This window comes from Macaca fascicularis, chromosome 1 (assembly GCF_037993035.2).
Source record: "Macaca fascicularis isolate 582-1 chromosome 1, T2T-MFA8v1.1".
NCBI lineage: Eukaryota > Metazoa > Chordata > Mammalia > Primates > Cercopithecidae > Macaca > Macaca fascicularis.
In genome coordinates, this window is record NC_088375.1 from 19,690,084 (window position 1) to 19,706,132 (window position 16,049).

A 16,049-nucleotide genomic window follows, 5' to 3' on the forward strand; every position below is an offset into this window, starting at 1 on the left:
CAGGGAAGTGTCTGTGTCCTTTTTCCTCCACGTACTTTCCTGGTTATGGGACTACATGGGAGGGAGCTGTGCTGCTCCTCAGCCTGAGAAATTATGCTTCAGCTTATTTTCCAAACGGATCCAGAACCCCCTCCCTTGCTATTGCCCTTCTTATTGACACCCACTCCAATCCTCCATTAATTCACCGATTTATTCAACCGACACTTGCTTAGCACCTACAAATCAGTGCCTGGGCCCTCAGGGAGCCGGCAGTCTACCTGAGAGGTGGATATTGATCAAACAGCAACATGGGCTGAGCACAGTGGCTCAGGCCTGTAATCCCAGCATTTTTGGAGGCCAAGGCAGGTGGATTACCTGAGGTCAGGAGTTCGAGACCAGCCTGGCCAACGTGGTAAAACCCCATCTCTCTCTCTCTCTCTCTCTCCTCTTTTTTGAGACAAAGTCTCACTCTGTCATCCAGACTGGAGTGCAGTGGCGCAATCTCGGCTCACTGCAACCTCCGCCTCTCAGGTTCAAGCGATTCTCCCGCCTCAGCCTCCTGAGCAGCTGGGATTACAGGCATGAGCCACCACGCCCGGCTAATGTTTAGTTTTAGTAGAGATGGGGTTTCACTATGTTGGCCAGGTTGGTCTCTGTCTCATATGTCCATGTGAAGAGACCACCAAACAGGCTTTGTGTGAGCAACAAGGCTGTTTATTTCACCTGGGTGCAGGTGGGCTGAGTCTGAAAAGAGTCAGCAAAGGGTGATGGATTATCATTAGTACTTACAGGTTTTGGGATAAGCGGTGGAGTTAAGGCGCATGTTTTGCGGGCAGGGGGTAGATCTCACAAAGTACATTCTCAAGGGTGGGGAGAATTACAAAGAACCTTTTTAAGGGTGGGGGAGATTACAAAGTACATTGATCAGTTAGGGTGGCGGCAGAAACAAAGTACAATGGTGGAATGTCATCAGTTAAGGCTATTTTCACTTTTTTTGTGGCTCTTCAGTTGCTTCAGGCCATCTGGATGTATATGCACAGGTCACAAGGGATATGATGGCTTAGCTTGGGCTCAGAGGCCTGACAGTCTTCAACTCCTGACCTTGTGATCCGCCCGCCTTGGCCTCCCAAAGAGAAAGGATTACAGGCATAAGCGACAGCGCCCGGTCCATCTCTCTTAAAAACACAAAAATTAGCCAGGTGTGGTGGTGGGTGCCTGTAATCCCAATTACTCGGGAGGCTGAGGTGGGAGAATCCGTCTAACCCAGGAGGCTGAGGTTGCAGTGAACCGAGATTGCGCCACTGCCCTCCAGCCTGGGCAATACAGCGAGACTCCGTCTCAGACAAACAAGTAATAGCAACTTGGACCTCTGTGCACATTTCACACATGCTACAAAGGAGGGGTGTGGCATGAGACAGCATTGACCGAGCCTCGGGTCAGGGAGGGCTTTCAGAGCAAGTGCAGCTCTGAAAGGCAGGTTGAACGGCTCTAGCAAGGTCCTGAAGGGAGGTCCGTGTAGCTGTGAGAGAGGGTAGGGGTGGCGTGGGGTTGTGGAGAAGGCACAGGTGGCAACCCAACCCATGCAGACCCTCCACTGCTGAATGTACATATAATTTTTATTTGAAGAGCAATGGAAATCCATTGAACTGTTTTAAGGAGAGAGAGGGAGAGAGAGACACACACGCACGTACACACACATACACACACATACACACAGAACCGGGCCTCGGTGGGTGTAGGAGGGAGAACTGAATGACAGCTCTCAGGTCTCTGATTCACACATTTGGATGCTCGCCGAGGGCACCTTCCTTTGGGAGCTTTGACTGGTGTGGGGAACCAGTCAGGATGGGAGCCCTGGAGATGGCGTGCCTAGTGGGGAGAGGAGGGCAGGCTGGGCCTGAGATTGCGGGATGACCTGGGTCCCAGGCTTTTTACTTCCTCTCAGTCTGTTGGAGCCTTGGGGCTGGCAGGGAGGGTCATTAGAATATTCTCTGCAGAAAACTCAAAAAGCCCACAGGAGAATGAGAGTCTGTGCTATTTCAGCATTCCCTCCCATTTGACTCACTGCCTCAAGGGAATGTAAATGATAAATGAGAAACCTGCTCAAATAGCCTGGCTGGACCCAGGGTCTGTTCGAAGGCCTGTGCTCTGGTGCTGGAAAGGGAAGGGGGGAGGGGAGAGGGAGGAAGGAGAGATGAAGGAGAGGGACAGGAGAAGAGAGAGGGAAAGGGGAGGAAACGGAAGGAAGGGAAGGAAGGGAGAGGGAACTAGGAGGGGAGGAGAGTGGAGAAGAGGGAGGGGCGGGAGAGGGGAGGAGGGGACAGGGAGAGATAGGTGAGGGGAGGAGGAGGCCGAGGGGGAAGGCAGAAGGCCTGCAGCTGTCTGCAGAGCCCCACGCCTGCCACACGGTGAGTCACGGTGCCAGCTCCCACTGCCTGCCTCTATTTTTATATCAGCGCCTGCTCATATCTGACTCGTTAACTAAGCCTTCCAACTGGTGGAGGGGAATCTGGTGGCAGAGGATGAGGGCTGAGGGAATAATTTAGAAGTCTACACAGGAATTATAAAGCGATCCCTCTCTCTTATCAGGAGCTCTTCGCCTTTTTAATAACCAGGCGCTTTCAGCTGCTGCTCTAGAGGGCTGTGGGGAGTTGCCAGCCCTCCCAGCAGTAATCAGGGTTCTGGGAAGGAGAACAGAGTGTCAACCAGAGCAACCGCCTGGGCTTTGGCACCAAAGGGTGGTAGCAGCTGCAGGAGGGGCTCAGGGAAGCTGTGCTAATAGGCACTTACATGTGACACCCACATAATAAGGATCCTAAACAGATGGTGGGGGGCTGCTGCTATCGTGCGGTGCACATAATAGATGATCAGAGCGAATGACAGGCACGAGGCCTGGGGCTACCCTTCTGCAGAGGGTTGATTCAAATGGGTTGACACCTGCTGGCTTAGGCAAGCATCCCTTTCCTCCCTCACTGCTCCATGTGAATCTCTCCTGAAGCTTCGTGCTGGCTGGAAGAGGAGGATCTTCTCTGACAGAGGACAAATGTTCTGTGGTCAAGTGTATACCGTTCCCTGCTAGAACCGCGGACAAGCTCAAACCAGAAGGTGAATGGTGAACATGGACATCCTGCTGCCTTCAAAGTACTCAGAAGAGGAGAATTCAGAAGAGGATAATTCAGGTTTTCTTTTGCTAAGAGAAACTTGGGGTGAGCTGGGAGCTCTGCGGCACCGCCCTTTCTGCAATGCTCAGAGAGAGATGGGCAGCCAGAGCTGATGTGTGCTCCTGTGTGCCTGGGATGGATGCCGGCCCTGCTGTTCTCTCCCAGCTCCTGGGTTTGGTGGAGAAGAGGCATGGGCACATGTCTGATCTGTCCTCAGGAAGAATCCCCGTGTTCAGAGCAAGATGCTGGAGATGCAGGTTCCCAGGGCCTAACTGCATGCAGAAGCAGAGTCCTGGCCCCAGCATAGCTCCAAGGGCCCGAGGACCATGCCTAGAGTGGGGACATCTGGCCATGTCACAGACCTCTCCTTTCTGGAGGCTCCTGGGTGTCAGCTGTCCTCTCCTTCCCACACTCTGCCTGAATGTAGAAGGAAGAAGAGGGCCTCTGACAAAGGGCTTGTTCTTTCCCCCAGCCGCTTTGACAATAAGCACAGCTTTAAACCCAAACGTAAGAGCCAGGAGAGCGGCTCTGGTGGGCATCTCCCCAGGGTTCTCATGCTCTGGGGGAAAGACAAGAGCATCCAGACCCTGCCTGGGAGCTCCCTGGGCCCACGGCCCCAGTGCATACCCTGTGCTCTCCTGTGCCACCCTCCCCCATCCCCTGCACCACCCCGTCCTTCTCTGCACTTTGGCCCCTTCTCAGGGACATTGTCTCTCAGTGCCTCAGGTGCCTGGCTCCAGGGAGGCCTGGGAGCTCACTTCACACTGTGCTCCCCACCCTTCTGATCAGGAATTCAAACTGCTTTGCCTTTCCTCCACAAGCACACGGAGCTGTGTGCGTGGGGTCCGCGACTCTGGGCAGAAGGTAGCCTTGAACTGCTTGGACACCCTCCCTCAGCACCAGCTTTCTGACTTACGTCTTGTTAATCTCAGGTACTCCTTGAGAGCAGTGACCAAGTGTCCTTTATAACGTGCCCCTTAGGAGCCCATGTAGGTCCTTACACCCAGGGCTGGCTCAGGGAGGGCCTGGTGACTGATCAGCGAGTCTCCTGGCATCTCTGTCCACCCTGAACTGGGTGAAAGGATCTTTCCTCCGGGGCCAAGAACTTAATGAGCCGCCTGCTTGGGAGGAAAGCTAGACGTATTCCCATTGAGTAGCTTTGAAAAACAAGGCTGATGGTTGATCATAAAGTCATGGAGCCTGTGTCTCTAGTGTCACGGAATGTTCGGAGGGGATGTGGTGGTGGGGATGGTGGGCAAGTCTGGGGCATGGAAGCTCTCAGACTCCTTCCTGGGTGGGAGATAAAAGGGAGTGTTTCCCTCTAGATCCCGTCAGTCAGAGCCAGTGTTGAGAACGGTACCCTCCACCTTCCATAAGCAGGTTTTTACCTTTGCTCGCCTCTAAGCGACCTCGACCTCCTCATGTTTCCTTTCACAGGCTCCCCATTATCAGGCTGCATTTATTCCCCTTCCCCTCCCTACAGCTGCCTGGTCCTCCTAACTAGGCTGACAGTGCCTGAGCTGGTCTGACCGCAGCTCCTCTGCTGGCTCCAGAGCCTGGGACAGGAAGGAGGCTGTGGAGTGGGAGAAGCCTGAAGCAGGCAGCCGGGGCGGGCCCACGGGGCTGTGCTCACTGTGACAGCTGGGCCACATGCCTGCCATTCCCTGCAGCATGCTCATCCTCTTGATATAGGGCGCTATTGGCTGCCCAGCCAGTGAGTCCTTGGGCTCTGGGACCAGACGCCCTGCTGCTTTTAGGGCAAGCCAGTGGGGACAGGCTAGGACAGGCGTCAGCTTTCTTTCTCTCCTTGCATGGCCAGGGCCTGCGGCCCGCTTTCTGATTTGTGTGTATAATTAGGTCCCAGGGATTCCTGCAGCCTGGGTGAGCCTCAGTGGGTGGGGCCCACCCGGATTCCCACCCGGATTCCCACCCCATTCTGTGGAGGAACTGTATCGGGAACCTGAGCTCTGTCCAGGGTCCTCAGCCCGGCTGAAAGAGACCTGGCCCACTGCCTGCTTCCAGGCAGAATGAAGAAGGTGCCACTTCTCATCCCCACTGTCCCTGAGGCCTCATGCGGCCTGCCTTGCTCAGATGTCCCTCCGGCACCCTGCACCTGATGGATCCTTTCTGTTCTCTAGATTATCTTAGCTCACGGATGACAAGGGTCTAACAGCTTTCTCCTCTTGGTAACATACGGGCAAGTTTACCAGGGTGGATAATGTCGGGACCTACTGCTCCTGGAGGGGTCGGGGGGGGTGCCCATCCAGGGCAGAGGCCACCTGGCGCCACAAGTAGGTCCCTGTTAGGCTGAGCTTCGGGCTGGGAGGAAAGCGAACTCTCCCGCCCTTTCCGAAGCCTCAGGACCATTGACTGGAGGGAGAGGGGCCCTGCGTCTCTGCACGGGGGATACGGGCAGGGCCCGGCGTATTTAGGCAAGTGAACCCCCTTCATTGACTGCGTTTAGCCAGGGGAAGCGAGCCCCTGCCCAGGCCCATCCCAGGGTCGTAGAGGTAACGCTAAACAGGGCGCCTTGGAGCTGATCCGGTGGGGCGGGTTCGCGCTGCCTCGGCCTCTCCCGCCTCTGAGCGGGAGGGTGGGGGCTTAGGGCCCTGGCCAGGCCTGCAAAGCAGATCTGGTTGGTTCTGATCGCTCCTCACCTTGGTTCGAATGTTTGTGTGAAGAGCTGATTACCCTGGAGGCGAATTCCCGAGAAGCCGCAGGAGAGCCGCGTGAGTGCGCCCAGCTGGGGCATCCCAGGGCGAATCCGGCTAGGGTGCCTTTCCTGCGGCGCGGAGCTGCAGCACCACAACCCGCGTGGGGCTGCGATCGCCCGCCCTCCCTCCACAGACCGCTTTCCCCAAAGCAGGCACCCGTCAGGCCAGGCTCATCTGCGTGCCCTCTCCACCCTAGGGTGTCACCTCCCCGCGGTAACCCCTCCGCCGCGCACGCCAGATGCTCAGTCGGCGGGGCGCTCCGGGCAGGGCCTGCTCCTCCTCCCCACCTCGCTCCCTCCCGGGACAGCCCCTCAGGAACCAAGGCTCCCTCTCGGGCTTTATCTGCCACATTTGTAAAGCAAGGGGCACGTTAATCACTTCCAGGGTCTCTCTTTCCCCCCAGCTCTGAGCTCCTGCCGCAGTTGCCGCTCCACAGCTCCGGGACGCTCAGGTCCCCGAATGCCTGTTTCGATGGGGGCGGCCTTCAGATCCCAGAGGACGCGCTCGCTCTGCGTCCCCGACTGGCGGCGCGGTGCCCCCCTCGCCTATGCAGCAGAGTTAACTCGGAGCCTTTTTTGTGTGCAGGAGTTGTTCACGTCGTATTTTGCCTGTTGAACTCCAGACTCAGGGCACGTTTCTTCACTGTGGGGAAGAAAGGACATTTGTGAAAAACTTTTCCCCCATGGCACGGACTGCGTAGGAGACAGTGGATGAAAGAAGCGACCAACCTCAGCATGAACTAAACCTAGAGACCAGGGCGGGAGGGGAGGAGAGAGGGGGGGAGGGGTCAGAGGCCAGGCTCTCTGTCTGGTGGAGAAGCCCAACCACTGCTTCTGAAACAGCAGAGACAACTGATACACACAGAGGTCTTTTGTGAATGGCCTTTGTTTGGTTTTGGGGAGGTGTGTGGAGGACGCAACACTTTTTTTTGATGGTGATCAGAGCAGGGGCTGAGACCAACCTTGGTTGATATGGTGCCGACCACAGGCTATAAACACGAGCTGAGAGGTAAGATAGTAAGTGGAGGAGAATGTCCGGCTGAGCCAGACAGCAGCCGAGGGGTTACATGTGATAACAATACCACAATGAGGAATTAACATTTGTGCTGCACTTGGAACAGTGCCTTGAGCAGGTGAAGTTCTACATGTGAGTTCATTGAATGCATTTTTTAAAGGATACATTTTTTAAAACCTCAATTAGAGCTTGAGCTTTTATTCAAATAAACTTTTATTTTGGGCAAATTTGAGATTTGCAGAAAAATTTGAAGTTGCCCTGGTAGGACATAGGTTTCCACATATCCTGCACCCAGTTCCCCTTGTTGTTAACACCATATGTTACCTTGCTATAGCCATCACACTAAAGAATCAGTTGTGGTGAATTCTATTTGTTTGTTTGTTTGTTTGTTTGTTTTTGAGATGGAGTCTTGCTCTGTCGCCCAGGGTGGAGTCGGTGGCACAATCTAGGCTCACTGCAACCTCCACCTCCGGATTCAAGAGATTCTCCTGCCTCAGCCTCCTAGGTAGCGGGGACTATAGGCATACACCATCACGCCCGGCTAATTTTTGTATTTTTTAGTAGAGACGGGTCTTCACGTTATTGGCCAGGCTGGTCTCGAACTCCTGACCTCAAGTGATCCACCTGTCTCGGCCTCCCAAAGTGCTGGGATTACAGGCATGAGCCACCCTGCCTGGCCTATTTTTTTAATTATAAAAAAATTATTTGTAGAGAGAGGGATCTTGCTTTGTTGTCCAGGTTGGTCTATGGACTCCTGGCTTCAGGGGATCCTCCCACCTTGGCCTCTGAAAGTGCTTTGATCATAGGTGTGAGCCGCCATGCCCTGGCACATTCACATTACTTAAACTCCAGGTTTTACTTGGATTTTTCCTGTTTTCCCATAGAATGCCCTCTTTCTATTCCAGGATCCCGTTGAGAATGCCACGTTATACATAGCCATCATGTTTTCTTATTCTCCCTGGTCTGTAATAGATTCTCAGTTTTTCCTTGTTTTTTGTGACCTTGACCATTTTGAGAAGTCCCGGTAAGACTCCTTTGTAGATGGAGATTTGCAGAATGTCCTCAATGTGGATTTTCTCTGATGTTTCTCTCAATGATTAGTCTGGGGTTATGGCGTTTGGAAAGAACACTAAAGAGGTGGAGTGCCAGCCAGGCACGGTGGCTCACGCCTGCAATCTCATCACTTTGGGAGGCTGAGGCTGGTGGATCACAAGGTCAGGAGTTTGAGACCAGCCTGGCCCACATAGTGAAACCCTGTCTCTACTAAAAATACAAAAAATTAGCTGGGCGTGGTGTGGTGGCGGGCACCTGTAATCCCAGCTACTTGGGAGGCTGAGGCAGGAGAATTGCTAGAACCCGGGAGGCAGAGGTTGCAGTCATCTGAGATCGCACCACTGTACTCCAGCCCAGGCGACAGTGCAAAACTCCATCTCAAAAAAAAAAAAAAAAAAAAAAAAAAGAGGTAGAATGCCCTTCTCCCGGCATCCTAGCAGTGGGTACGTGGCATGCCATCCCTGGTAATGTTCACACTACTCATTTGGTTAAGGTGGTGTCTGCCAGATCTCTCTACTCTTAAGTCACTATTTTTCACTTTTTCTACCACATTCTTTGGAACCCAGGCTTGTTGGGGGTGGGGAGATTAAACTCCACCTCCTGGATCAGGATGCATCTAATATACTGTTTGGAATCCTTTGTAGGGAGAAGCCACCCCTTCTCACTATTCAGTCATAATTTATATCAGTATAAACGTATATATATTTATTTTGTACCTTGGGTTATAATTCAATTATTTGTTCTTTATTTTGTTGCTTAAATGGTTCCAGCTTTGCCCATCTGAAGCTCTTTTGGATTGGCCCCTCTGTTCTTTTGACATGCCCTAATACTTCTGCTTATCCAGCACTTCCTTACTAAGGGTGTTGATCTGTCTCTCGGGCTGCAGTGCCATGGTGTGATCCCGGCTCACGGCAGCCTCAACTGTTCGAGCTCAAGCCATCCTCCCACCCCAGCCTCCCGAGTATCTGGGACCACAGGCATGCACCACCACACCCAGCTAACATTTTAAAAACTATTATTTGTAGAGATGAGCTCTCCCTATGTTGCCCAGGCTGGTCCTGAACTCCTGGACTCAAGCAATCATCCCATCTCGGCTTCCCAAAGTGCTGGGATTACAGGCATGAGCCACCACCACACCTGGCTGCTTATCTTATTTCTATCTCAAGAGGACATATGACCCCAGAGGACAACTAGATTACAGAGAGGACATCTGATTACTCTGTATTTTTACTTTTCACCCAGTTGCCTGCCAACATATAGCTACCAATGGAGTCAGACTGAAATGGCACATCCCCACAAAATAGCCCTCATGCCAGAGCCAGCTCTGGTAAGGATGGGAAGGCGTCCTTTCCTCATGCTCTGGCCTTTGTCTTCTAGGCATCCTTTCTCTGGTCTCTGGGTGCCACCCTTCCCCCTTACTATGCTGGTAGCTGCTTGGCCACTTTAGAGCTGATGCTGGCACCTCCTGCTGGATGGGGTGTCCTTGCTCAGGAACCTCTAGGTGCCCTGGCTGGATCATTAGAGTCCAAGGGTTCCCCTTTCCTGAGGGGGAGGCATGCCCACAGGTGCTGCTTTGGCCACATGGACCATGAGAAACCTGGTCTTCGCTCCTGCAGGAAAAGATCATTCTAGTCTTCCTCCTTCGCAGCACAATCTCCTCCCACTGCCAGGTGCTATTGGCTTCCTGGTCCTGCAGTCCAAAAGTAGCCCTGAATTTAGTGTCATTGCCTGAGCTCTGCCTCCACCTTTGGGGCCAATGGCAGTGACTGGCCACTGCCCCCACAGCCTGTTTTAGAGGAGTTTGTGGTCAGGGTGGGAATGGGCCCCGGCTCCCTTCCACCTGTCCCTGCTCTGCACCAGGGCAAAAGGGCTGTGTCACTGGAGCTTTGGGTCTCGCTCACTCGGTAAGTCAAAGACACAGAAGACATATCCAAGGGACATACAGGGCTCATAGATCCCAGATGCTTCTGGATTAAAGGAGAAAGAATCTTGGCTGAAAGAACCCTGGAGGATGAAGCATGAAAGGTTTTATGAGGACAGGCTGTGTGGAGAAGACGTCCTACTCTTCCTTCTGCTCAAGACCTTACTGGGTGGGGCCGTGCTGAGGGCATGTGGGGTGTGGTGCTTAATATGTACTCCATCCTGGTATGTAAATCTAAGGCAAGTAAGTCAAGGAGATAGGCTTTAATTGTGCACCCACTGTGTACCCAGCACTCTTGCTGGCCACTGGGGGAAATAACAGGGCAAGGGGAGACCTTGCTCCTGTCCCGAAGAGTTCATGGTCTTCAGGAGAAGGTAGGATGTGCAGGGACCACCCTGGGAGCATGGGTCCTGGTCATGCAGTTCAGACGTTCAGGGCCCATGTGACCTCTGTGGGCTGGCACTGCTTGACAAAGGCTTCCCATAGGCTGGGGATTGGGAGGGTGGAGAGCGGGTCGTGTGTGGTGTTTAGGAGCAGATCCTGAGTCTGATGGTTATTGAATCTGTGTGATCACTCTCCAGATGTGTGATCTTGGGAGCTCCACCTTGCTCCTCCAAGCCTCTACTTCCTTGTCTATAAAACAAGAGAAATATTTGCAAGATTGTTGTGAGGATAAAGGTGATGTTGTCTACATAATGCTCAACTGAGTGTGTGGCACACAGTAGCCGTTCAGTTACTGGTAGTAGCCATCATTGTTATTTAGAAAGAAAGGGCCTTTCTAAAAGGGTGTCGAGGCTCACACCTGTATTCTTAGCACTTTGGGAGGACAAGGTGAGAGGACTGCTCGAGCCTAGGAGTTCGAAACCAGCCTGGGCAACATAGCAAGACCTCTCCATCGCTACAAAAAATTACAAAATTAGTGGAGCATGGTGGCATGTGCCTTTAGTCCCAGCTACCTGGGAGGCTGAAGTGGGAGGATCACTTCAGCCCAGGAGTTCAAGGCTGCAGTGAGCTATGATTGTACCACTGCACTCCAGTTTGGGCAATAGAATGAGACCCTGTACAAAAAAAAAAAAAAAACAAAAAAAAAACAAAAACACCCTAAGTAAATAAAAAGGAAGGCCAAGTCCAAGGCCACCTGCTCCAGCTACTCTCATCCTCCACACTCTCGATGCTGCATCTTCCATGACGCTCCTGGAAGAACAGAACCACAGCCTTCTACGCTTGCCTCAGATTGGAGCAGGCACAGCAGTCTCCTTACCTGTTCCCTTGGAAGCAGAAAAGGCTACAGTTGAATGGTAGACACAATAATGGCCCCCAAAGATGTCCATGTCCTAATCCCTGGAATCTGTGAACTTGTTATCTTAATATGGCAAAAAGGACTGGTAAGGACCTCTGTAGGTGGGAGACCATCCTGTATTTTCTGAATAGGCTCAGTTTAATCACAAGGGTCCTTATGAGAGGGAGGCAGGAGGGTCAGTCAGAGAAGGAGGTGAGACAATAGACACAGCGTTGGAGGGGCAATGGCAGAAGGAGACCATGAGCCCAGGAGTGCAGGTGGCCTCACTCCTAGGCTCATGGATTCTCCCCTAGAACACAGCCTTGTCAACACCTTGATTTGAGACCCATTTCAAACTTGTGACCTCTAAAAGTATAATACATTTGTATTGTGGAAGCCACTAAATGTGTGGTAATTTGTTACTGCAGCAATAGAAAACGAATACAAGTGTGTTATGAAAAATGACCCTTTCCTGGGCTGGTTTTCCTCTTCTTGGGATGGGCCAAACCTTCTGCAGAAGCTAAATAGAGACCATGTTGCAAAGGGGCATGTTTTTCTTTGGGATCCGTGTTACAAACTTGTTACCCTGGGGTAATTAACACTGACACTTTCATTTCCATCACTTCCACATCAAAAGCAAATTTGTTATATGCATCAGTCCTACTTGGATGGAGGCAAACTCGGTTTCCCTTCTTTGGAGTTCTTGCCAATTCTCCTTGGAAGGCAGTAACGATCTGCCTTTGCTATTTAGAGCATCTTCATTTCCTGAATATCAGGATGACAACAATATCCTATAGATAGATCCTCTGCAACCTGAAGATTTATTTTCACGCGTTGCTTTTTCTTTCCAAATAACAAAGCGTCTCCAAGGGAAATGTAGCTTCCTGGAGCTGGGCATGCGGGACGGTGGAGTTGGTGTGTGTGTGTGCACGTGCCTGTGAGTGTGGGGGCTCCATGTGTTCTCAGCCCTTCCAGAAATAGATGGGCTGAGCTTTCAGTGAGTTTGAGGAAGCCTTGAAAAAAAAAAAAAACCTGCTCTATTCTTTGGCATTGTAAAGCTGGTTTAAGATTAAACCAGAAATATGTCCCTTGATGTAAGGTTCCTCCGCCAGCCAGCAGGACTCTCCACAAATAGGAGTCCTCGGTTGTCTCACAGACGTGGCCAGTGAAAAAACTGGCAGAACCTGTCCTTCATCTGGAGCTCATGAAGCCATGTTGAAATGGCACTAGGGAGTTTATGTAGCAGCACTTGCACATGTATAATCTCAAACCTATGAGGTAGATGTTATTATTCCCTTTCATGAAGAATAGTTCCTCTTTTTTTCCTTTTTTTTTTTTTTTTTTTGAGACAGGGTCTCACTCTGTCTCCCAGGCTAGAGTGCAGTGGTGCGATCCTAGCTGACTGCAGCCTCAAATCCCTGGGCTTAAGCGATCCTCTCATCTCAGCCTCCTGAGTAGCTAAGACTACAGGAACACACGACCATGCCCGCCTAGTTTAAAAATTATTATTTTTAGTAGACGCAAGCTCTTGCTATGTTGCCCAGGCTGGTCTCAAACTCCTGGGCTCAAGCAATCCTCCCACCTCAGCCTCTCGAAGTGCTGAGATTACAGGCATGAGCCACCGTGTGGCTTTTTTCCTTTTTCTTTTTTGAGAGCTTGAGATTTGGCAGGGCCTGTGTTAGGCTCCTTGCTTAGTTACTTAGTACAAGTACCTTATTTAATTAGTACAAGTTGAGCATCCTTAATCTGAAAATCCAATACCCAAATGCTCCTGAATCCAAAACTTTTTAAGCACTGACATAATGCCACAAGTAGAAAATTCCACGCCTGATCTGGCACGGTGGTTCATGCCTATAATCCCAGCACTTTGGAAGGCTGAGGCGGGTGAACTGCCTGAAGTCAGGAGTTCAAAACCAGCCTGGCCAACATGACGAAACCCCGTCTCTACTAAAAATACAAAAAAATAGCTGGATGTGGTGGCACACACTTGTAATACCAGCTGCTTCTCAGGATGTTGAGGCAGGAAAATTCCTTGAACCTGGGAGGTGGAGGTTGCAATGATTGTGCCACTGTACTCCAACCTGAGTGACAGGGAGACTCCATCTCAAAAACAAGAAAAAAAAGAAAATTCCACACCTGACCTCTGACCTCATGTGATGGGTCACAGTCAAAATGCAGTTGCACTACACAGAGTTTATTCAGTGTCCCCGAGGGGGAAAAGGCCTTCCCAGTCCCCTTTGGCTGCAATATGTCTTTTCCACACATGCCCAGATCCCCCATGCAAGCATGCTCACAAAGAGTAATGAAATAAAAGCTTTGTTTCATGCACAAAATTTTCTAAAACATTGTATACAATTGCCTTGAGCCTATGTGTATAAGATGTATATGAAACAAAAATGAATTTCATGTTTAGAGGTGGGTCCCATCCTCAAGAGATCTCGTTATATAATATATGCAAATATTTCAAAATTCAAAAAAATCTGGCTGGGCACAGTGGCTCACACCTGCAATCCCAGTGCTTTGGGAGGTTGAGCTGCGCAGATTGCTCAAGCCCAAGTTCAAGGTTGCAGTAATGTATGGTGGCATCACTATACTCCAGCCTGGGCAACAGAGCTAGACCCTGTTTGAAAAGGAAAAAAAAAAAAAAAAAAAAAAATTCCACATCCAAAACACCTCTGGTCCCAAGTATTTCAGGTGAGGAATACCCAGCCTGTATAGTGTTTGGGAGCCCAGACGTGGGAGCCAAACTGCCTGGGTTTGAGTCCTGGCTCCCACTCTTACCAGCTGCATGGCTTTGCTCTCAAACTTCGTCACCTCTTAGTTCCTTCGTTCCCTCCTCTGTTAGGTATCCTGGAGATGGCTGTGAGGATGACGTGAGATGATATTTGTAGGGTGCTCAGAATGGTACCAGGCATGTAAGAGATGCTCACTGTATCCTTTCAAGGCGGGTATTTGTAGCTGGCGCTTAGGTTCCAGTTGGACTGAACTCACTTCGGTGTCTTGCTGGCCTCTCCAAGAAAGACTTCTTTCTCCCCATCAGAGAGAGAATTTCCTCCTATGTTAGGTTGTTTGGCTGTGAGGCAATAACTCTAACAGGATTAGTCTGAGTCTTGTATAATCTGTGATGACCAGTTGATTTTCAACAGAGGCGCCAAGACAGTTCAATGGGAGAAAAGAATGGTGCGGCTCCTTTGGAAAACAGTTTGCAGTTCCCCCCAGATTAAATATAAACTCATCATAGGACCCAGAAATTGCACTCTTAGGGATATGCCCCAAAGAACGGAAAGCAGGGACTCGAACAGATATTTGCACACCCGTGTTCATACCAGCACTCTTCACAATAGCCACAAGGTGGAAACAACTCAATTGTCCCCACCAGATGAATGGATGGACAAAATGCGGTCTGTGCATACAATGGAATATTATTTAGCCATAAAAGGATTGAAGAGCTGATACACACTGTACCGTGGATGAATCTCGAAAACATCAGGCTAAGTGAAAAGCCAGACACAAAAGGCCACATATTGTATGAGCCCATTTGTATGGGATATCCAAAACAGGTACATCCCCGCAGACAGAGAGCAGACAGGCAGCTGTTCAGAGCCCATGGGAGGAGAGGAATGGGGAAGAACTGTCCAGTGGAGGTGGGGTTCATTTGGGGTGGATGAAAATGTTTTGGAACCAGGGGTAGATGGTGGCTGCACAACACACAACACTGTGAATGTACTAAATGCCACTGAGTAGATTGTTCACTCTAAAATGGTAAATCTTATCTTAATTTCATCTCAATAAAAAATTAAGGAGGGAAAATCGCTTGAACCTGGGAGGCAGAGGTTGCAGTGAGCCGAGATTGCACCACTGCACTCCAGCCTGGGCAATAGAGCAAGACTCCATCTTAAAAAATAAATAAATAAGACAATGATTACTCATGGGAGGATATGATGATGGAAAGAGGACAGCGAAGGACTTCCGGGTTGCCAGTTACGTTCTGTTTCCTAATTAGGGCGTGGAATATACCAGTGCCTTCACCGTGTGTGAAAATTCATCAAGCTATGCACATGATCTGATGCTTTGCTGAATGTATATTATACATCTATAAAAAAGTTAAAATGGAAAAGAAGTGCCCAAGACAGTGCCTGGAGCATATGAGGGCTCCACAATTCTTCATCTCCACCCCCGCCCCCCAGCTCCCTCACCAGTCCTCCTCCCTCACCTGTTGGTCTTCCTGATTTCTTTCAGAAGTGCAGTTTGGAGAGGAAAGAAGCCTGTCTCAGTCCTCTCACCAATAGCTGATGTGATCTCAAGACAGTTGCATTGCCCACAGTGGAGACTTCACACATCACAGCTAAATCCTCCAAGAGGACTCTGTTGTGGAATCCTAATGAAGAATGCAATAGGTAATCTACTGAGGGAAGAGTTTACTAGACTCCAGATGGCAAGAAAAATGGGCATGAACGTTTAATATTTGAAAGGTTCTTTCTGCTTCAATTATTAAACACCACGCTAACTGGTACAAAATATTCTCTTAAATCATTTTCATGAAAGTTTCAAAAGAATTTTCTCCTATGTCAGGTTGCTTATGAGCAGGAGCTCATGCAGTTCCTCTCCAGAGGTGGAAGGCCGAGAGCCCTGCTCGGGCAGTGGTGGGTGGCGTGAGGAGCTCCCAGTGGAGCCTTAGGAGGGCATTCTGTGTGGATTTGTGTCACCGCTTTTTTCATCAATGACGCCAAGAAGGAGCTGTAAGTGCCACAGGCTTCCAGATCTTCAGGTGTGGCCTGGGACAGTGTTGCGTGCCTGTAGTCTCAGCTACTCGGGAGGCTGAGGAGGGAGGATCACTTCAGGCCAGGAGTTTGAGGCTGCAGTGAGCTAGTGTCACACCACTGCATTCTAGCCTGCATGACAGAGACCTCACCTCTAGAACAAACAAA

The 16,049-nt window shown here is 50.6% G+C and overlaps 2 long non-coding RNA genes across 4 annotated transcripts in view; both read left to right on the plus strand.

Annotated features, from left to right (window-relative positions):
* LOC141407479 (uncharacterized) overlaps positions 1-15,639 on the plus strand; it is a 27,203-nt gene extending 11,564 nt beyond the window's left edge. Inside the window, exons 1-3 of one of the 3 annotated variants that reach the window (XR_012416812.1) lie at positions 2,312-2,387; positions 2,978-3,158; positions 15,361-15,639. This is a non-coding gene — a long non-coding RNA (uncharacterized lncRNA). Of the gene's footprint in view, positions 1-2,311; positions 2,388-2,977; positions 4,346-15,360 lie in introns of those variants that run through there. The other 2 variants (XR_012416780.1, XR_012416789.1) reach the window with 2 other exon arrangements.
* On the plus strand, positions 5,074-7,098 carry LOC123573454 (uncharacterized). The gene is made up of 2 exons (XR_010588245.2): positions 5,074-5,326; positions 6,440-7,098. It is a non-coding gene; the product is annotated as an uncharacterized lncRNA (long non-coding RNA).
* Positions 15,640-16,049: the final 410 nt, after the last annotated feature.